General features: G+C 39.1%; 1 protein-coding gene across 2 annotated transcripts in view; it reads right to left on the minus strand.

Moving 5' to 3' along the window:
• FILIP1 (filamin A interacting protein 1) overlaps positions 1-23,763 on the minus strand; it is a 266,678-nt gene that overhangs the window by 177,799 nt on the left and 65,116 nt on the right. The window contains exon 1 of one of the 2 annotated variants that reach the window (XM_068551634.1): positions 16,981-17,376. The exons of the other annotated variant lie outside the window; for it this stretch is intronic. The gene's annotated coding sequence lies outside the window, so the exon portion shown is untranslated. Of the gene's footprint in view, positions 1-16,980; positions 17,377-23,763 lie in introns of those variants that run through there. 2 annotated transcript variants of the gene reach the window in all.

Below are 23,763 nucleotides of genomic sequence, written 5' to 3' on the forward strand. Positions count from 1 at the left end.
TAATATTTTTATGGGTAAATTTTTTTATTTCATAGTGAATTCCGTATACAAATCAACACTACCAAATATTAGGAAATCCATGAGGGAAAAAGTATTTCATGAGCTTGCACCCTGTTTCCTAAAACGTGAGTTTCAGATAAGCCCAAATTTTAGATGACAAAAAGTCAGACCAGGTCTTAAGCAAGAATTTAAAAAATAGCATATCTATAAAACAGGAATAATAACAGTTATTTTTTGGGCTTCCCTGGTGGCGCAGTGGTTGAGAATCTGCCTGCCAATGCAGGGGACACGGGTTCGAGCCCTGGTCTGGGAAGATCCCACATGCCGTGGAGCGACTAGGCCCGTGAGCCACAACTATTGAGCCTGCGCGTCTGGAGCCTGTGCTCCGCAACGGGAGAGGCTGCAACAGTGAGAGGCCCGCACACCGCGATGAAGAGCAGCCCCCGCTCGCCGCAACTGGAGAAAACCATCGCACAGAAACGAAGACCCAACACAGCCAAAAATAAATATAAATAAATTTATTAAAAAAACAAAAAAACAAAAAAACAGAACTCTTTAAAAAAAATAATAAATAAATAATAGTTATTTTTATACCATGCACATTAAGCATGTAGCATAGATTCTGGTATGTTGGGAGCGCTCAGTAAAAACAGCTTTATTATTATTCTGTCATTTATTTTCTTCCTATAGCCAATAGCTATAATAGTTATATTAAAATTAACATTAATGCATTAATGATTGTCATATTCACATGACAGTTTATAGATCAGGTCTTACTGATGTCATCATTCTTAATTTGTCTTTCAGTTTAATTGGGCTGTAAGTAGAAAATTACATAGACTATTGCTTCTATAGTTGGGTCCAGACCATACACAGCAAAGGAGGTTATTTGTAACCTTCAGTTTGATATGAACCAAATTAAACAAATAAATCAACCACTATTAGTGAGGAACCTAAGTTGGGTAAAAGAAATTAATTACACACCATCATTATATAGAACCTTTCCAAGAATATTTGAGAAAATGGTATCCAATCCATTCCACATACATATTTTAAATCCACATTTTATAGCTCTCCTTTTAAATAAAGCACTCATGAAAAATTTCTGGAACTTATCTGAGGATTTTATATAACCAAATTCTGACCTTTTCCTGGTATATTAAACACCCTTTACAATCATTGTACTTACACAATGTTCTTCCAATCTCTTAATGGAGTAGACACTATTCCCGCTTAAATCACCAAATTCCAGAATAGAAAAACAAATATTAAAAACTGAGAGGAGAGTTAAGTCAGACCATCTCCTTGTTCCCAAGCATCTAGTCTGACCTCCCATGTAGAGGGGTAATTTATGCTTCAATCTCTGCTCTGTCGTACAGCAATCTAGGAGAAATGGCAGTTCCCTCCTCCAAGATGGGTATTTCTCAGAGAATGAGTGGGAATTGAAAATAAATCTTGAGGTTGAAAGTTAATTACTGACAGCAAATTATCCTTTATGAATAACAACTTTCTCCATAACATTAATAAAAGTGTCTTGATTTATGTACCTTTCATGTATATTAATGTTGAAAGATGTTCAAAGACTGGCTGAAGCAGGAGAAATAACAGAAAGAGGGTTCTGAAAAGAAGGGAAAGAGGAAAGAATGAGGAATAAGCCCAGGAAAGCATGGAAAGTTGATGTCAGGAAGCCTGACAGAGAAGGTCCTCCTGTGAGGGAGGGTGCAAAACTCACACATATCGGGGCCTGAACTCAGATAGGGAGGGAAAAAGGGGAAACAGAATTCCCACCATCACAGTGTGAGCATGGAAGGGAGGGTACAATGGATGACAAAGAAGCAAAGACATGAGGATGTACTCATTTTGGCTGTTTAAAGAAAGGAGGGCTACAGAAGGAGAAGGTGATGATCTCGCTGAATAATGCATTGCTAGTCAAATCACCAAATAGAAGTTGGAAGTTAAGCATAGTTGTGCTATTATTCACACTTACATTCTAATTAACAAAATTACATATAACGCATAGGCTCCCTTTATCTGTGGGTTTGAGAGAAGTAAAGGGAACTCATTCACTTGTGCCCCGTGTATGAAAAAGAACACTTGGAAGGACCACCAAAGTGACAAAGCACCACTCGCATCTCAGCACATTCCTTGCAGGACCCAACAACAAAAGACGGTCTGAAATGCTTACTGCCTACCTTCACTCTGGGTAATCTTTCAGGAGTGGCTTCTTCCAAGAAAGGCCTTGTCCAGAACAAAGCACAAGAATGTTAGCGCACAAGGTCTGGGTGAGGTTTTACTCACGTCACTGCTCCCTACCCGTTCACAAAAGGTTCCTGCTCTCAGACCAGTGAGAAGCAGCTGAGCCTCACAGGCACCAGGCCCCACCCTCACAAGACCCCTTGCAGGACGCATGCACACCACACACCACTCTCCAACTAGCCTCCCTCCATCCCCCGGAATAACAGACAGAACTGATGAGGAGAGAGGTGCTGGTGTCCCGAAAAGCCCAACATCTGGAGTGCCAGAGGCAGGAGGAGACAGAGAAACCACGAGCTTTTAAACAACAAGTATCTTGGGAAATAACCCGAGACAGATAATGTCCTGGATTCCAGGAAGATATGCAGCACGATGCTGTGGCTTGTCTATGAATTCACATATTTGAATTCATAAGCTATACGACTTCGAGAAAGACAGACTTTCTGGGTCTCAGCTTCCTCATCCCTCCGAAAAAGTGGTTGAAGTCAATCATCTCTTAGCATCTATCAGTATCTGAAAATATTACGGTAAAACAATTTTTTCAGAGCAATTCATGAACTGAGCAGATTGACCAAAATTTGAGCCTTGGCACCGTTTTCCTGCATCAGTTTAGCCCTATAACCCTAATGAGCCTGAGCAGTTTTATGAAGTAGTGATCAGAGGCAAGGATTCCTGACTCCAGTGTCCCGTTTTACCCACCTGCCCCTTGCTCCCCTACCCTCGTGATCCAGTCATATATGTGTCCATTTTGGATAGCAATTTCTGTCCTGATAATAACATTACTCAGGAAATACACGGCCATCAAGATGTTCTTGGCACTTCAGTGATTAGGCAGAACGGACTATGCAGCCTTGTTTCCACAATTCTAATCGAGCAAGGTCCCTCCTAGGAAATCCTATCAAGCTACTGAGGAAGAAGTATGTGGACTTTTCTTCTTAATAAGAGCCTCTAGGTGTGCCAAACGTTAGAAGTCAATAGGCAATATTTGAGAACAATAGGAGGAAAGGAAAACAATGCTTTTTTCAAAATGGAAGTGGGCTGATTTTCTTCTGATTATTAAGATTTCTACCGCATATTGTCAAACTGCCTTTCAGGAAGCTCGTTCTAGCTGATTTTCCCACCAGCATTCCATTGCAACCACTTCCTCACACCCTCACCATACAGGTATTGGATTCTGTTGCGTCTTTGTCAATGCGTTGGTTGAAATAATACTATCTTCTTTTTTATTTATTTACTTTTTAAAATTTATTTATTTATTAATTTATTTAATTTTTGGCTGCATTGGGTCTTCGCTGCTGCACACGGATTTTCTCTAGTTGCTGAGAGCGGGGGCTACTCTTTGTTGCAGTGTGCGGGCTTCTCATTGCAGTAGCTTCTCTTGTTGTGGAGCACAGGCTCTAGGTGCGTGGGCTTCAGCAGTTGTGGCATGCAGGCTCAGTAGTTGTGGCTCACGGGCTTAGTTGCTCTGCGGCATGTGGGATCTTCTTGGACCAGGGCTCGAACCCGTGTCCCCTGCATTGACAGGTGGATTCTTAACCACTGTGCCACCAGGGAAGCCCCTACTATCTTCTTTAAATTTGAACTTTTAATTATCAGTGAGGTTAAATAGTTTTTCACACATTTACTACAAATTGTTTATTTATGCCATTTGTCCATTTTTCTATTGTCCTGTCTCTTTTGCTTTATTCATTTAAAAGAGCTCTTTGTGTTAAGGATATTTGTTCTTAATTTATTTTGTCACAAATATTTTTGCCCAGATTGCTGTTTGCATTTTAACTTTGTTCATGAGGTGTTTTTTTTTTTTTCCTGTATAAAAGTTTTCATTCTGTTTTTATGGAGTCAAATATTTTAGTCTTTTGTTTTACTGCTTTTTTCCCTTGCATAGGAAGGTCTTTCCCACTCCACTAATATGTATATATTTTTCTAGTATTTCACTTTCAGTTTTTACACTTAAATTTCTGATGCATCTAGTATGTATTGGTATAAATGGTGACGTAGAGATTTCATTTCATTTTTTTCCCAGTTTTTTCAACCCCATTGACTGAAAACTCCATATTTTCTTTTCTGATTTGAAGTATCTCTCCTTTCTAACACGAAACTCTCATATGTAGGTTTCTGGAGTTCTGACTATTTTCCTTTGATCTCCTCATCTGATGTGAACTGATTCTGACACCACTATCAAAGTGTTTTTAATGAGTGTGGTTTCAAAATTCATTTTATTATGTGGTAAGGCAATGTTCCCAACTGGTACTTCAAAAATTTCCTGGCTATTCACATAAGTTTCTTGCTCCAGAAGCACTTAGTCACTTGAAGTGAAGTGTTGAATATATGTAAGTATTTTTCAAAGCGCACAAACTTGTAAAAGTCTTAAAGCAAAGAATTTTATAGGAAATATCCATCACTCCCTTTTAGAAATATATCCAAAAGACTGATCACTGCTGTTTTTTTTTTTTTTTGGCCACGCAGCTTGCGGGATCTTAGTTCTCCAACCAGGAATTGAACCCACGCCCTCAGCAGTGAGAGCAGAGTCCTAACCACTGGACCACCACGGAATTCCTATTAAGACTGGTCACTGCTTTAAAAGAATGCTCAGAGTGTGGGTGGTGGTGAGGGTCAGGAATTTTCCAGCCCACAAGATGCATATTCGGTTGGCTCATTATGGTCAAGACAGATTTAAGTGTGGTGAAAATGTATGCATACAGTGCGTCCCCTTCATCACATTATTCTTAAAAACATTAAAATTATCATATAAGTGAAAAGAATGCAACTTACGAGCTCCCCACCATTCGTAAAGCTATGTGGACTTGTTGCAACAAATCAGTCATTGAGCCTTTCAGTCACATTAATTTCCTCTGCCTTCCCTTAGACCTTGTTTGTCAGGCCCTATCTCGTTTTCAGCCTCTAGGGTCCCCCTTCCCCACAGCAAGAGTTGCTTTATCGCCCCATCTCTGATCTTCTGAATCAGTCACTCACCACCCAAAACCAGGTGAGTGCTCCCACAATCCCATTCACTCACTAGTCACATGGCACTGAAATTGCCATTGTTTCTACCTGTAACCCACTTAGAGTATAGATAATATGATATTCACGATTGTACCCAATCCCTAGCTCAGTGCCTGACACAGATGAATCTCAATAAGTATTTAGCGAGTGGGTGAACACTACTAACTGAATGGGAAGCAGGAGGGACACAAAGAGCTCTAGCCCAGGACTCTGGGATTTAATATCATCTTAGTTGTTTTGACATTGCATTACAGAGCCTCTAGGACTGCTCCTCCTCCAGAACTATTCTGTCCCTGAATCCCACCTCCCGGCTCTCCTCCCTGGTCCTGCTGACAGGCTTGCCCAAACGCTGACACCCTGCCTGGGTCAGAACACAGCCCTGCCCCAGCCTCCTGCCAGGACACCCCATAACCTCATGTTTTAGATCCTCAGAGGCCAGATACCAGCTTGAACCACTCTTTGTCATCTAATGCCACACCATTTGGATCCTGTGTTCTACCTGTTGCCAGTTAGCTACGTGCATGGGCCTTGCCTGACGGAGCCTAAGATACGTTCTTCAGGATGAGCGGCTTGAATGGATCTCACTCTGGAAACGGTTGTTTTCACACAGCTCAAATCCTTTTCATTGTCACACAATAGTAATGATAGTACTGTTGAAGTTCAACTCCTATGAAAGTTCTGGGAACAGAAATTGAAATAATAATCCAGACATAAATCAAATTGCAGGATTTTAACCATACATTCATGCTACGTGGAAAAACAAGAGCTCTTTTTTTTTTTTCTCTAATCTCTCTCTCAAAAGGACAAAATTCTTTACTTTCTGAGAAACCACAAGTCACTTTCATCTGGTTTTCCCCCAGTGCTCTCCTCTATTTGAGCTTAGTGTTTCACGTGTTCATTCTGGTGAGGTTCCATTGCAATACATCACCAGGAACACATGTGTTCCACCGGGACCTTATTCCCTGGAAGATGTGAATGGTGATGTAAATAACAGCCTCATTGGAATTTGAAGGAAGTAGTGCAGGAAAGAAAGCTATGGTGAAATAAGGCAAAATCAAGCAACTATAATCAATATTTCCTCTTGGGGTAATGTGGGTAGTACTGACGCTGATAGGGAACTTCAAGGGTATTCATCAGCTGGAGCTGTCAGCAGAACATTAATTAAATGGCAGCTGTTGCTTTACCACTTGTAGGGGAGGAGAGCAACTAACTCCAAAATAGATTTCCAAGGATAAGAACATTTCCAGCTAGTAAACCAAATAAGAGCCTGGTTGTGTTGTGTTTTGTGTTTTTTGTTTTTTGGTTTTTTTATGAATTTTGCAGCACATGAGTGAAGAGATGAGGAGCAATTAGACTTGTGTCAATAGTTATGCATTTAAAGTAAGAGTTCTAGTCTGTTGTTGGAAATATACATACATCATGCTAATCGCAGCTACAGAGTCTAGCTTCCACTCAGTTAAGCATTCATTACTCTCTGATGCTCTAATGAACATTTAAGATGTCTGTTGATTTTTAACTTGTAATAAAAACAATACGTGGTCATTAAAGGTTTAGAGAATACTGAGAAGCAGAGAAATAATCACCCATGGTCACTGATTGTTATACCCATGTTTATATAAAAAAAATTATGTTCAGTCCAATTACTGATCAAAACCGTTCAGTAATGTTTACTTCCTCAATTCCATGACATTTAACAGATTCAACTTATTGAGCACTTGTTTTATGAAACATGGCTCTAAAAAAAGTCCCAAGTCATACCTGAGTCTATATATCACGTTAATTTTTTAAATTTACATGTAAATATTTATCATAGAATATCTATTATAGTCTTTCACTTTTTGTTGAGTTGCTATTGCTTACAGAAATCTGTGCTATAGTGTTTGCCATTAGTGAGTTTCATCTTGATAAAGTTCATTTAACCAGACGATGTATATAGGTTTTTCCCAAGGTGTAAAAAAGCCTTCTCTATAGAAATTTAAACTTACAGAATCAATCAGAAAATTAATTCCATAATGCAACCTAAAAATGTATACTTTAAGAGACCTTTGGAGTACATTGACCCTCCAGCCAGTCACTTCCATGGGACAGACCAGCTTGTTTCTAACGCACCTGCTGCTATAGAAGAAGCGAAGTGATTAATCCCTTCCTGTTGTTGCTGAGGTCACGAGAAGTTAGGGGGTGGTAAGAAAGTCCAGAGATGGGGTAATCCCAGGGAAAATGGTGAACACAGCCAAACTCACAGGGTTAGGGGAAAAGTCAAGGTCTGAACGAGAGAGTAGAGTTTGTGGTTAGAATTTCCACATAAAGGTAAAAAGATATGTGTCCAAAAGTAAGACAGAAAATATTATAACGGTCCACAAAAGAAAGACAAGATAAAAGAGACAAAGTCACTGGGGAAAATGGAACATTGGGAACAGTCTCTAAGAGAGTGGGTTGTCTCCAGTTGGCACACTTATTGGGAAAATAAGAGAATGCAAGGACCCAATCTCCAGTCAAGCAGCAAACCAGTTAGTGGGATCTCAGAGCACCAAGGCCAGCTGCCACAAGACCCCTGATGCTGAAATAGGGAAGCAGCTGCCACTCAGCACCTTACATTCTCAGAGTTGGCTCCAGAACAGCAAAGTGATTAAGAGATTAAGAGCACAAGCTGAGGAGTCCAGTTGCCTGGATTCAAATCGCAGATCTGCCACCTGCTTGTCGGAGGGCCTTGGGCAGCTCCCTCAGCCTCCTTCTCGGTAAGTGTAGAGTGCCCGAGTAACTGCCTCACTTCTGCCTTGTTAGTGCCTAACACATAGAAAGCAGTGATTAAATATTGGCTACTTTGTTGTTTATTATGATCATGTGATAGAAAAGGTAATAGACTCAGCCTCAGAAGACACTGTAACTTGTATCAAGTGACCTCTCTTCCTTCATCCTAGTACCTTCTTCTTTAAAATGAAGAGGTTGTATTAGATAACTGGTTCTCAACCCTGGATACACATTAAAATCACATAAAAGCTTCCAAAATAGATCAACACTTGGGCACGCACTCAGGCCAGCTTGAATCAGAACCTCTGGGGCATTGCCTGGACATCTGCATTTTCAAAGCATCCCAGGTGACTCTGACACACAGGGAGTGTTGAGAACCGCAGACTAGATGACCTGATGGTCCCGAGTGAGCTCGGAGTCTAGAGGTTTCCACCCTCTTTGGTATGGGTGGCTCCAGGACCACAACTGTATGATCATCGACAGTGTGAGACTCAGAGCCCCCATTCCTGCTGGAAGTCAGACCAGCTGTGGCAATGCCAAGAGAACTAGGAGGTCTCACAGAATGTCTGAATTATCATGCAGCTTGGGTGCCAAGAGGAATTTAGAATAATTGAATGAGAAAAAGAATACTTCCAGAAGCCAACCAGTGAAGCCCTTTGTCTCCAAAGGATATAACACTAATTCTTTCCCTCCTTTGACACTGTTACACCTTTTTACATAAAGACCGGCAGGACAAAAGGGAAATTCTTAGTTTGTTTGTTGTAAGGAAGTCAGGAGAGATCATGTGAATGAAAAAGAGTGCCTTAATGAAATATAATACATCACGACCTTTATTTTGGATTAAATAGGTCTATGCCACAGAGCAAAGAGTGTATTTGCTTCAGGAAGGTGTTTAGCCTGTCAGGTAAGTAGCCTACAAGTCCTGTGCGCTGACCAGTAGTGAGCATGTAGGAGCGGGGCTGGGGTGTGCTACACAGTTGTGACAAGATGCTGTTTGTAATTCATAGAATAGAATTTCTCAGAAGGTAGAGATTCATTCTGCTATGTGTTTATTTCACGTGAAACATTCACCTTCCTGGGATATTAAATCCTACCACCTGGGATATTTGATATACAGGAAAAGCAGAGTATTTATGGCCACTGGCGTAAGAAAAAGCAAAGCATTATCTGCTCCATCAAAATTGTATTAGAACTGCTCTCCTTTTACTTCAGGTAGTACAAAAGTTAAGTGTCATACAAGTAAATAGAAACTCAAAAAATTCCAATTATATCCAGATGGTCAGATTTTTGGCATCATTGGAGATGACTCGGGTTTTAATAAAGAGAAAAGAATTAAATAGAATAATAAAATATCTCATGCCATTGCTCCACTGTAGCAAACCACTGGCTGAACAGTATCAGGTAATTTTCCTTAAACTACAGCCAGCTCTGTTTTTCAGAAGGAAAAACATGCTGTTAGGTTGACAACTCACTCCCTAAACAAAGTCATTGGGAGTCAATAAGGGCTCTTATACAGAATGAGACTTTCTGTCCCTTTCCTCAGTACCTCCCCCAACAAACTTACACACACCACCAAAGGCTTCTTCCAGAATTATTGCTACCAACAGCTGGAATAAGTATGTTGCAGGACTCTCTCTTGAACCACTTAACAAACGGAATGCTCATGACCAAGGCAGAGATCTGCAGAGCATTTCATTACAATAGAAGGGGGAGTTCTAACTTGTCAACAGGAGAAACAACAGACCAAAACCCCCAATGGCATCAAAGGATCTGGCTACAATAGCACCCATAATAGATCATAAATTCAAATGCTCCAAGTCTTCCTTCTCCAGAGAATCGTCTCGGCAGTGTAGAAGCCGAGAACCACGCTGTGCCATCCACCACTGTGGAAGAAGAGCTTCCGTGTTCCAGGGCCCCAGGCCTAGCTCTTCCTGGGTCGCCCAGCTCCGCAGGCCATTGCAGCTCCTGGCTCCACTTCAGGACCCTGGAGAAGAGCCCCACTGGCCTTTTGACCCCAAATCTCTTTGTTCTTTGCTCTTAGTGTATCTTTTCAGACTGCAGGGTCACATTCGACACCTTTCACCAAAACGTCTCACAGTCACCTAGGTAGAGGTCCTCCTTGAACAACTGCCTGCATTACAACAAAGTGGTGAAAATATGGGCTAAATAAGATCAAATTGCCTGGGTTAGAATCTCAAGTCTACCACTGAGCAAGTTACTTATCATCTATAAACCTCATTTTTCTAATCCATAAAGCAAGAGATTAAAAAAAAATAGTGCCTCATCGGGTTGTTATGAGAAGTAAATAAAATCATTCACAGTGCCTGGCACAGAAAAATCTCCAGTATATGCTATTATTGGCATCACGTATATATCCTAAATAATTATGCATAGCTCTATGATGCATACATTAAGTAGATAATCTATATTATATGTAGCTGTTATTATCATTATATTATCTATTATATCACTATATAAGAATTGGGATTCAGATTTCCCAGTCACTAGTAGGAACACCTGGCATGGTGGGCAACGATCTATGGAATGAACAGAATATGGAAGGTGGGGATTTGTCACCAAAGTTGAGGGGTCCCCGAGGAGTGAATTCTACCAAAGCAGCTGCCTTCCTTAAGGACCAAACAACAGGCTGTGACCAAAGCAGTTGGTCTGGCGGTGTCCAAACCAGAGGATGAGATCTATCAAGACAGCATGTGAAAGTTAAGCTTATATGTAAAGGCCCCTCCCTCGTCCAAATTCCAGGCTGCCCTTGAAGCATGCGTCACTCACTAAACAGTTCATGAAACACAAAGAGCCTTGAATATCTCAAGTGTCACATTTCAAGACTTATAGAATGACTAGGAAAAATCTGAGCTGGCAAAACTCTTCCTGGCTTGTGCTGGCAAGCAGAGCATCTTTGTTTTCCATTAGTGTGTGCTGTCGTCACAGTAACTGCAAGGCCCCAAATACAGGCCCGGGGTGTCATTTCCTCATGTACTTAGGCTGCCACACTGAAATAGCATTATGAACTCATCAATGCCTCTTCCTTTCCTGTTGTACCTCAGTCAAAGAAGCAGGCCCTAAAAGGAGTTACTTAAGACATAAGTATATTAAAGACATATAAAGAGAAATAAAGTCCACTTATCCCTATTACTGTATCGCCTATGACTCATGTGTGTGTCGGGGGGGGACCTTATTTTTGCAAAGATCTTTTATATAAACAAGGCACGTTGGCAGTAATTTGATTGTCTTGGTGATGTCAGCAGTCTACTGTTTTCAATCAAATTGCCTTTTGGCTTTAAATCTGTAGCAAATCATTTTTTAAAGAATGCATTTTGCCAACTCTGATATGTCCATTTCATGGCTTTCTTTCACCTTTTCCTTACAAAGATAAGCAGCAGATAATTCACTTCTTCAAAGTAACTTGGAAAGATTCAAAGATTGCAATTACAATTATTGAAAAAGCAAAAAAAAAAAAAGAGACTGTTTTCAAGTGTAGACATATAAAGTCCTTGGCCAGTGAAGCAACAATTGTTTTCATCTATGTTTTGGTGAAGGAGGTAGGTGACAGCATCTAAGCAAAAAAGCAAAAACAGAAAAATCCCTGAACCTTAAGGGTTCAATGAAAGTCAGACCACTTGAGATAAATTCTGCATTAGCTTTAAAAATTCTTTTTAAAGTCTGTCTTTCACAGACCTCAGAAACACATAAATCACACAATATTATGAACATTGACACCACTTCCCAAAAAGGAAACGCAACGCCAACCTTCTTTTGACTTTCCAGTGCTGCTGTGGCTTAAACAAAGCTCTCAGGGACTGGAATGCTGGTTAATATCGTATTTCTTCATCTCTTTGCTGGGAGTTTCTCAAGTTCTGCAATCAGCTGGTCAACAGCCAACTGGAGCTGCCCAATTCATTTTGGACTTTCCTTATGCTAAGTTCTTACAAAACTCGCTGCCTAGCCTTTGAAATTACACTGCCTCAGCTACTGCCATGGGGAAAGTTGTATTCTGCCTGCAGCCTTTTCTCTTCTCTGATTAGCTAAAGAGTAGGACTGACCATTTAAGGAAAAAAGAAGAACATAATCCAAAATATTTTCCTGAGGTTCCCATATTTTTGCCCTAGAACCTTTATAATGTATTCTATAAAGCCAGGACAATTCTTTTCTTCTTTTCTTTCTTTTCTTTCCTTCCTTTCTTCTTTCTTTCTTTCTAAAACAAGGTCTTCGTTAGAGAATGATCATTCTGAAATTCAGTTTGCCTTATCTTTTAGAAACTCATCCTTTCAATTGTGAAAAATAAAGCAAAATGGACAGGTCTAAACTGTGAGTGCCCTGCATAAGCTAGTAGAAGTTACTAAGAAACTTCTCCACTTTTGAGTGCTTCATATATTTTTGTTAAGTTAAATATACAGAATAGTGAGCACCCCATAATATACTCATACATCTTTATGAGGTAACCCTCTTTTTTTTGCCTTGGAATATACTTTCTTGCCATGTTTAAGAGGAATGATTAGGATCAAGGGCAATGAGTAGCAAGAATTCACTTGTATTTGGTGAGGTTGAAGCTAGTGTGAGACGACCTTTTTTGGTCTTTTCATTTTTATCTGTTACTAGGTTAGTAAAACAAAACAAAACATCTAAGGGAAGAAATAAAGAATGATAAATTTAATAATATGTCCCTCCTTGGAAGAGGAAGTCTCCCAGCGTAGTCGGCTATAAAAGAGATACCCAAGCACTACGTATAAACACACTTTATCTCCAAGTGCAAATATAGAAACCATGGAACGGTCTATGCTGTGGGTGATTTCTTGGCCTTTTTAGTAATAATTCTATAAGACAGCACACTGCTGAGTGATAACGGAGGGATTGAAACATAAATTCCATACTAGATTATTGGCTGGAGCTCAAACTGTGTCTGCTTGGAGTACACAGCAGCAAAGTATGTCCCTGACAGGATTCCACATTTAAACAATACATTCTTCTGCCTTTCCTATGATCTATGAACCTGATTTTACAAACCGTCTGTATCGAAGATTTTTGTGTGCAACAAAGATTAAACTAAACAGGTAACTATATTTAAGGTGTACTAAGAAAGCAAGAATAGCATAAAATTATTGAAAAGTCTATTGGGCAACTGTTAAGTTTTATCAACTCGTTTAATCCTCAAAACAACTCTATGAGGAAGCTAGTATTATTCCCGTCATTTTAGAGGTGAGGAAGCTGAGGTACAGAGGGTACTTTGCCCGGGGTCGTAGTGAGCTGAAACCTGAATTCAGGCCGTCTGACTTGCCTATGCAATTAGCTTTTCCTGCCTCCTCCATCTGAACGACACATCCAGCTCAGATATAAGGAAGCAAAACACATTTTATTAGCTTATCTTTCATTCTACTGCTACATATCTTTAAAATAATTAACGTATAAACAAATGTATGTTGCGGGCTTTTAGATATTATTTTTCTAATAAGCTGTTACCAGCCTTTTTTTTCTCTTAAACCTGTCTGCTGAAATAGATCTCAGGCTAAGCTCATCCCTTCACTTCCCATGGTGCTGCTGTTTTAAAACCCACGTGTTAGAGAGGGGACAAATCAGTGAAGATGTCAATTAAACAAGCCCTGTAAAAATCTTGTTTCTTAGGGCAACTGTTTTGTGAAGAAATGCTCATCTTCCAAAACAGACAATTAGCATTAGTTGAGAATGTGTATTGTACCACAAAGTGTCACTTCTAAAGAATAAGTAAAAATTATAACCACTGGGAAATCATTGCTAAATGGATATATTAAATATCTCATAAATTTCTTTGGGAAAAATCCCATAGTGATTCTTGGTGAACACTCATTTAAAAGAGTAATTTTAACCTCCTTGGCCATCTTAAAGTGTAAAGAGAATTCTTTTCTTTTGGTGAACGCGGAAGAAAATTAGTTCAAAATCATGATTCATGCTTTCTCTCACACAGTAAGGCTACAGGTTTCAGGAGTGATTTAAAATAAAACTGAGAAATGTCTCTTTTCATAATATTTAGGGAAAAATAAAAAGGGGTAAGCATGATACTTCAATATTTTAATGTTCAAGGCCAGATTTTAATCCATGATGACCCACAAATGGAAAGAACCATGATTTAAATGTATAGTACCAAAGGTAACTATAAATAGAATCTGGTACCAGAAGATGATAAAAGTATACGACTTATAGTATTTAGAGCTCTAGGTGTATACACAGGAGATGCATATATAAATAAATATAAATATAAATATATATATATATATATAGTCTTTATATATATATTATATATATATATATATATAGTCTTTATATATCAACCTTCCTATTTCATTCCCAAGAGGTACATCGTCTCCACAATCAAGTACACGAGCGTGGTCACAATTACTTGTAATTTTTCTGTACTCGGTAAAACTATGAAGACCTTCCTTGAGAAAGTTTTGAGATAAAAAGCTATTAGCCACACTTATAGTTGCTTGTCTTGATTTTATCCTTACCTATACTTTCTCACATGTTCATCATTAGAAATCCAGAGCCAAAAATGTTCATAGAACATCCACAAGGTACATGGGGCCGAACCGCTCCAGGGCCAAGGGATGCTTAGGATAATGCTTTGTACCTGGTCGCCTTCATAAAATTGTTCTGAATTTAAAGAAGTAAACCCTGCTCCAAAGGACCCTAATTCTAACAGAGCACCAAACAGCCCAAGCTAAGAAGGAATCACTTCTAAATGGTATGGTCTGGGAAATCATTGTGAAAGCGGGAGCCACTGATCTGGGTTTTGAACAGTGGACAAAGTCTCTACAGGAGAGAGGAGGAAAAGTGTTCCAGGCAGGAGGGAATGAAAGGGGCAGAGGTGGAGCATTGAAATATGCAGCATGTAGGTGTTTGGAGAAGGGCCCAAAATCTGAACCATCTGAAGCAGAGGGACACACTTGTTGTCGAGTAGTGGGAGCTGAGACTGGAAAAGTTAAGTACATGCCAGATGATGGAAGGTTCTCAAAATACCCAGCCTAGGTGTTTGTTTGGCAGCGACTAGTTGCAAAAGATAAGTGAGGAGTAGGAGAGACAAGCATAAGAAAATTAACCCCATGGTCATGGGCAAGGTGGTCTGGATGGCAACGAGGGGTGGAAGGGGAGCAGCCCTGTTATAATCCAGACCAAGGATGAAGGGGACAGACCTTGGGGTGGTGGGAGAAACGGCAACGGGCTCTCTTATGGTCAAGGGTCAAAATAACACAGACGTGAGCCTGAGTGAATGAGAGAACACAACCTGCACAGTTGATTGTTCACAAACTGGAGGAAAGCACGTGCTCTAACCTGAGCTATTTTTGATTCTCAAGGGTAAACTTACAGTCATGAAGACAATGATACTCAAAAATCAATCCATCAGGAAACATGGTTTCACCCAGGGCCAAATGCTGTACTCAGCTATCCTCACACTGTTCCACTAACTCCAAAAGAAACTACATGCCTCCGAAATCTACGAATGGCAGATTTTGGCTTTACACAGACATTTGTAAGCCAACAATGTGACCCTTCCTAAGATAAAAACAAGAAAAATGTAAAGCATTTAGTTCAGACTTTTTGAAACTCTTTAAAGACAAAGATACTTCATCTCCACTAAAGCACCAGAAGTTTCATTCTCTGATACCAAGTTTACCAGAGTGCATTTTGCACTGTTACATTCATTATACATGATTAGCTGCATTTACTTTGTAAACTAATCATGCAATCAGAATCATGAAATATAATATGTACTGAAATGTATGTACTATTTCATTTTTCTGAGCATATGATATATAAGCTTTAATTAGTTTTTCTTAAAATAAGGACATTTACTGAAAGAGTTGATACATTCTTGTCAACAATTTGTTCAAAACTGGTTTGGGGTAAAATACTTCTCTAAGTTGACAAAATAGACTCAAATAATTTCTTTTAAAATGTGCATTTGTATCTTCTTTGAAATTATCCTTAGTTTAGAATATTTTTTCAAATTATCATGTCCACTTAGAGGAACAAACTTCTTACACAAATCCAACCCAACTACAGACACGAGTTACCAATACTAACCACGTCACCAATGTGCAGCCATAAGTTTTGTCAGATTCAGTGTGATATTGATCACGCTAAGCAATTCTGATAAAACAGCATGGAAACTCACGGAAGGGGAGACAATACAACAGACAAAAGGAGGATTTCCTTCACACTATGGTGAACACATTCATACACACATACGTGCAACTTAAGAAAGAATTTTTTCTAATACATTCAATTTGAGTTTTAAAAATCAGAATCTGTCTCATCTATATACAAGCAATTACTCAATGTCTTTTTAAAAAAAAACACACAAAATAGTATTCTCCTGAATACTATTCAACAACTGCAAAAGCAGTGATCTGAAACCAGGCATATCTTGTGCCTAGTGAGAAGCACCCGGGGTGACTGTAATGTAACGAGGTCAGAACCAGCACAAGGTATACCAGTGTAATCAGAGAATCCGGCAAAGGAGAAGCCAGCCAGTCAAAAGCACAGCAACACAAACACCACGCAGGACTTGCCTCTCATTTACCACACAAGCTGCTCAGCTAGTTTCATTATATGAAAGTTATTTTGCTTCTAGGGAAAATATCCCTTCCATTGGTTAGCCATCCTCATTGTGAAAGGACTGTGAAGTTGTCCTTTGTCGTATTTCTGTTACCTGCCAGAAAATGATAACTTGGCAGAAATATATTGATCACTATTAAAGCATCGTTACAACCTTTGTGTTTAGAAAACAATCGGATAATTCTGAGAAAGAGATGCCTTTCTGATTCCTTAAAAAGAATTCCCAGTGATCGTCATAATTCCTAAACGTGTTGTCACATGGTGGAACAGTGAGAATCAAAGGAAACAGAGAACACAGAATCGGAGAGAGCTCTCTTCTTGTGGAAACAGAAATTTCTTAAGAGAGTAAGTAGCTGTGTATTTTGGTCTTACCTGACTGGCAGCTCGTCTAACCAAAGGTACGTCCTTTATGGAGGTAGCTTATCCTTGGAAGAACCCAGTGGCTTGCCCCACAGCCCAAGAGAGACTGGAGTTCTGGAAAACTATCCAGCCCAAAAGAATACAGAGGAGAAAGCTTTTCCCACTTTCTTTCCTAGGACTAGCCAATAGCTGAAGTCATGCAGGAAACTGGGTAGAGAGAAGGGGAAAGCAGCTTCTTCTCCCTGAAATCCCGATCAGCAGAAACTGGAGGCTGTTGTATATCTCCCACCCAGACTTTTGTTTAAAAGTTTTTTCAACTGTTGCTAGGTGTTGGGTTCTGAGATTAGGTTTCTCCTCTTCTGCTCCCTTCACAGCATTGTCAGAGCAGTGACTTTGTCGAGAAGCTGAGCTCGCGTGTGCTATATTTAACCAGTGTTCTCAGCAAGTCAAGCCTGTCAACAGCTGAGAAGTTTGGAGCCGGCTCTGCTCAGTTCCTCGGCAGCTGGGTTATCAGTGGATACAGCTCTGCTCACCCTGTAAAAGATTGCGGGGAAACGGCAGACCCTTTTAAGGACTGCTGCTCATTACACAGAGGTAATTATTGTTGGAAGCCCTTAAATGCAGATTGTGATTTGGAACCTAGGTTTTAAAATCTGAAAAGAAACAGCAGCAGTTGCCTTGAGCAGAGCAATTTATCAATGCAATACTCTTCTCAATTAGGCTTTCTCAGATAAACGGTCTTAAATAGAAAAGGCTTTTCAAACTGTATGACAACTCTTGGGAAAATTCACAGTAAGAGATCATTCCCAGGCAGCTTTTTACATTGATGTGTTGCATTCGTAGCTAGATTACATTCATACCTGGCATATCAGATTTAACCAGCTTATATACCTGACTGTTATTAAAGTTAAGTTTATCATAAAGGAATGTCTATAACATTATGTTTTTGAAAGGAAAACCTTAGCGTTCTCACTCAGGTCATTCATTCAAAGCAAGAAACGGAGAACACTCCAGGAAAACCAGGACTTCAGACACCTCTGGTTGTCGACAGCTTTGTCTCATCATTAACCCTCCAATCTGCAAAACCAGAGAGCGATCACTTCTACCCTGAACTCCAACATAAAGAATGTCTCAAGATATTTTTATTTGCTTTATTCTATGTCACAAAATAGTACGAATCTTCCAAGATTAAGAATCATGAAAAAAAGTGTGCTTAAAACTATTCTTAGGACTCCCTTACGAATTACATATGTGAAATTAACAGTAAGAGGACCTGAGAGAGTGTCTTTTAGCCACAAAGTAGGAAGGGAGACACACATGCACACACGTGCTCACACACACAAAAACACACACCATTACTGGCTAACACACTAGAATATTGCCCTGACAAAAATCTTGCCAATACCACTAAAAATGTTGACCCCTTTCCTGAGATCAATTTGTCAGTTTAAAGATACTGTTTTTAATGATACCCTTTTTTTGACATGCAAACTGAAGTTGGACCAAGGAGACATGTAAAGGCATAGATTGCATATTTTAAGTGTTGCGTACTTGCGAAAAGAGGCTTAATATGCTAGAGAACCCTGATGTCTGTCTGGGAAAGGCTGCCACTTTTCACAAGGGGTGTGTGTGTCTTTCTTTTTAAAGAAATGACACTTACCTCCAAGGTTAGTTGATCCCACACCTCAACCTATGAGAAAACATCTCAGCTCCCCTCAACCCACCCACTTCACTAACAGCATTCATCCCCTCCCTCTAATTTCTCTACTACTGTTGACATATAAACTTGCATTTGTTCAGATTCTTCTTAGCCCTTCTGGGTCTGGGCCAACGCTGATTTTTTAAAACAGATTTCTATTAAGATGAAAGCATTCTTATCAACTATACTCCAAAAAAAGAAAACAAAGATGAAAGCATTCTTATAAGAAACTGACTCTTCTAGAACGCTACTGGATCTTTTAGAGACCATCTATCCACAGTCCCTAAAAAGTGGGTTCTGATAGGGAGTGGAAGTGTGTGACAGGGCTGTGAGATGGTTCAGAGTGACTAGGAGAATTTTTTTTTTTAATTACAAAGGGGGTGGGGTGGGGAGATAATTGTTTGAAAAATGCCCACACCCCACTCATACCCCACATGCAATAGCGCCCCCTTCCCTAAAGAGGACTTGGGGAATGTATCATTTCATCCCTCCTAAGAGTTCATTTTATAGATGTCTCCAGTCCAAAAGGAAGCAGAGAAGTATGTTAGCCGAAGTCAAGAAGACTGAGGGCCTTTCTCACCTTCTGAGATGGCCCACACTCTGTCTGTGGAGTGTGCATCTCTCCAAATAAATCCACTTCTTACCCATCACTTTGTCTCTCACTGAATTCTTTCTGCGATGGGACGTCAAGAACCTGAGCTTCTGATCAGGTCGGTGCTTTGTGACCACCTGGAGGTGGGGGATAGGGTGGGAGGGAGGGAGACAGAAGAGGGAGAAGAAATGGGGATATATGTGTTCGTGTAGCTGATTTACTTTGTTATACAGCAGAAACGAACACACCATTGTAAAGCAATTATACGCCAATAAAGATGTTAAAAAAATAAAACAAAGTAAATCCATTACTTCTAAAAAAAAAAACCTGAGCTTCATTAAGTCCTGAAGCCAGGTATAAAAAAAAAAAAAAAAAAAGAAGACTGAGGGGAAATAACCCACTTTGCCTTTATGGGCCTAGGTAATTCCATTGAGAGGGTGATAGTTATTTATTTCTTCCCTAACTATCCAGACAATTAGAGGTTTTAGTGGGGGTTTTTTTTCTTCTTTAACGAAAACCTAGTCCCCCACCGTTGTTTTCTTTAACCTTTGGACTAGCTGTTCATTATTGCTGTTAGTTTATTTCTAAAATGTGGTAACAAGCAACAGCATACAAAGTATCTCATATAATTAGATACTATTGCTACCTTCGAATTATGTTCTTTAATCAGGCTAGGCATATGTGCTGGTCTGACTCAGTACTCCACAGTCATCAGTCTCTCTCATTCTCTCATGCTCTCTCTCTCTCTCTCACACACACACACACACACACACACACTCTCCATCTCTCTCTATAAAGTGAATTTATTTTGAAGGCTTCCCCCACCCCCTGGGAATGATTATTCAGATAAAAGCATTTCCTACATAATCCACAGAGGAAGTAGTGCATTAAGAACTATTAGAAATTTGTGTTTTGTATACAGTCAACAAGGAACCAATTTTTCAACACATGTTGTTAATATATTACCATTCAGCGGCATCCTTTTCCCCGCCTTAAGTGTGAGCATTATTCTGAGAACCTCCGATAAACTTACAACTAAAGCTGAATTTCCCAACTTCAAGAATGGATCACGATGAAACTTTTTAATAAGAAGACAGATTAACGTTATCAGTGAGAAAAAGCAGATGAATTGTAAGGGAGTTGGCACACTATGTCTGTATCCGTTTATAAGACCAAAATTTACCACATTGTTCATTTAAAGAGGCATAGTGATTTTTAAGTTAAAAGTTTATGTTATTTCATATATACAGGGAAGAGAAAAATAGACATTGACTTCAAAGCGATGCTCAGGGCAGCAGGGGGTGGGGGCCCAGGTCCAAGGGGAGTTTCCAGACCTGCTCTGTTCCGCACATTGGCTGGCTTTAAGACTGGAATGTAAGCTCCCAGGTAGCACAGAATGTTTCCTGTTTGTTCCTTACTAAATACTCATCAAGCACCATAGTAAGTGTTCAATAAACAGGAATGATTGAATGAGCAAATGAACATGTAAAAGATGAAAGAAAAGATGAAGAAAACTTTAGAGCATATTATCCGTAAACTTACGGAAAATGAATCTAGGCTCTCTGGACAGTCATTATTAGCTGCATATTCAAAGTTGTAGAAAGAAATTCTTAGATTGTAAATTAATTATTTTGAAATTTTTAAATTTCAAAGGAAAGTAATAGATTTCTGGATAATAATAAAGATACCTGTGTAACATATTATACGCTAGGCAGAGTTCTAAGGGCTGGACATGTACTAACCCACTTAATTCTAACAATAACCCAGTGAGGTCGGTGTTATTGTTGTCCCTCATTTTACAGGCAAGAAAACTGAAGCATAGAGATATTAAGTAACTTGACCAAGGTCACATGTTAGTAAGTGACAGAGCCAGAATTTGAACTAGGGAGTCTGGTTCCAAAAATTTGTGTTCTTAACCACATAACTGTCTCTTACATATGTTAGTCACAGTAACCTATTCTTCACAGTCACTGAGAGTCTAAATGTATAGACTTTTTTATACCTGAAGATATATGCTCTGAGCAAAAACATACACTTAAAACTCCACAGCTTTGAGGCAGATAGAAAAAAAAGTGGCATAATTTCATGATCAGCATAGTAAAATAAAAGCTTATTGGAAATGAAGTCTTGTTGAATACCAGAAAAGAGAAAATTGGACTGAAAAGAAGATAATTGCTTTCAGGAAAAAAAAAAAAATCTATTTTTAAGCAAAGGATATGAGCTGTTCAGTATTCTCTCTAAAACAAACAATGCATGATGAATGAGTTCACTGCTTAGCAAAATTCTAAAATTACATTCTAAAAATATAATTTTGGTCTATGATTTGATAAGCAATTCAAAAATGTTTATGAACTATGCATTCACAACCAAAACTTCTCAAAGACATAATCAACAGCAAGAAAAAACAAAAAACAAAAAACAATGGGGATGGAAGGGTTGATATACATTAGCTAGTTCTTTGGTATCAAAATGATAGTTTGATATATTTGCTATAGTCAGGTTTTACAATTTGCAAATACTTACACTTTCTATTAATCTAGCTATACTTCTATTTAGATTTTACAAAACTTTAAAAGAAGTAGTACTAATACGTATTTTGTACTATCTACAAATATTCATAATAGAATAACTACTTTGTCCTATTTACAAATAAAATGGTGTCACACCTACATTTATTCATAAAATATTTAACTAAATTATTTATTTTCCCAACAGTTTCAGAAAAAGGAGAGGCAAGACTAGGTTTAAAAGTTATAAGATAATAATAACTTACTATTATTAAAAACCCCACTTCCCTGTTTATGTGCTTGAAAGTAGGTTAATAGAATTTAACCCCGGTAGTTATTATATAAGACCGTATTCTGCATACATTTACGGTTCACAAGCATCTTATTTTTTGAAAGGGTCAGATGACATGTGCCTGAGTGTATTTCCTTCTTCCTTTCCTATTCTAAAGTCATCTCTCACTCTTGCTCAACACTCTAAATCTTAATGGTAATGGATGACTTTTAACAATTTTTTTTTAATGGAGTGAGACATTTACTCTCCAAGAAATAGACACAGAATCGGAAAACCAGTGATTGGGCACAGAGCCATGCAGAATAATGTACTTTTCCCCACAAACGTATGGGTTTGTATATACACACTATGCAGATACTTATAGTTAATTTTGAAAAGGGCTGCCTTGAAAGCACAGTGGTTAAGACCTCTGAGTCGGAAGTCAGGCAAAGCTAGTTTGAATTCAGACTCCATTACTTATTACCTGTGTGAACTTAGCAAATTACTTTATTTCACCCAACCCGCCTTTACCTCCTCTATACGATTAATAAAGGAAGGTAAGACTATTCATAATAGCCAAACACTAGAAACTCTCTAAATCAGCGGTCCCCAACCCTTTTTGGCACGAGGGACCAGATTCACGGAAGACAATTTTTCCACGGATGGGGTGTGGGGGGCTGGTTCAGGTGGTAACGCGAGCGATGGGGAGCGAGCGATGGGGAGCGGCAGGTGAAGCTTCGCTCATTTGTCCGGTAGCTGTCCGTGGCCTGGGGGCTGGGGACCCCCGCTCTAAATGCTTTCTGCAATTGAGTGGCTACACTGTGGTACAGTCAGACAATGGTGTGCTATACAGCAATGAGGACAGACGTGCAAAAATGCGGATAAATCTCTCGGACAAAATGTTAAATGAAAGCAGCCAGACCCAAAACAGTACACTGCATGATTCCATGCATACAGAGTTCAAAAACAGGCAAAACTAATCTAGGGTGCTGGAAGTTACCCTTGGGATGTGGGGACGCGACTGGAAATGAGAACAACGGGGGCTTCTGTGGCACCGGCGATGTTCTAGGTATATCAATGGGTTCAGTCTGCAAAAACTAACCAAGTTGCGCACGTACGATTTATGTATTTTTCTGTCTGTATGTTATAATTTAACAGAAAGTTTAAAAATTAAAAATAAATTTGAGTATATACTCCCTGAGAGTTCTTATCTTCTGAAATATATACAGATAAAATAAAACGATATCTGGAATTTACTGCAAAACACTGTGGTGTGAGGGAGGAAGAGAAGTGGGCGAGAGGGCAATGAAACAAGACTGGCCAGAAGTTGACAGTTACTGAAGCTGGGTAACGGGTAATCATTACAGTGCTCTCCCTACTTTCACGCAGGTTTTAAGTCTTCTATAACAAAATATCTGCAAAACAGTGCTTACTATTGGACACATAAGTAGATACTCAATAAATATTAGTTATTATCTTCATTATTAATATTATCTTCATTACCAATATGACAGTCATCTTAAAATATCTGTACGAACTGAACTCTTCGGATCTAACTGAGTCTTTACGTGGAAGACACATGGAATTCCCCTGATGTCATGCGCTAATTAAGAAGACAACTGGATTAAAAAAAAAAAAAGAAGAAGAAGAAGACAACTGGATTAATATTAATAACACACTATTAGCAACTGAGATCAAAAGTTTAAAGAGAAAAAAAAGTAAGGAA

The sequence above is a fragment of the Eschrichtius robustus genome, chromosome 9 (assembly GCF_028021215.1).
Source record: "Eschrichtius robustus isolate mEscRob2 chromosome 9, mEscRob2.pri, whole genome shotgun sequence".
NCBI classification, from domain to species: domain Eukaryota; kingdom Metazoa; phylum Chordata; class Mammalia; order Artiodactyla; family Eschrichtiidae; genus Eschrichtius; species Eschrichtius robustus.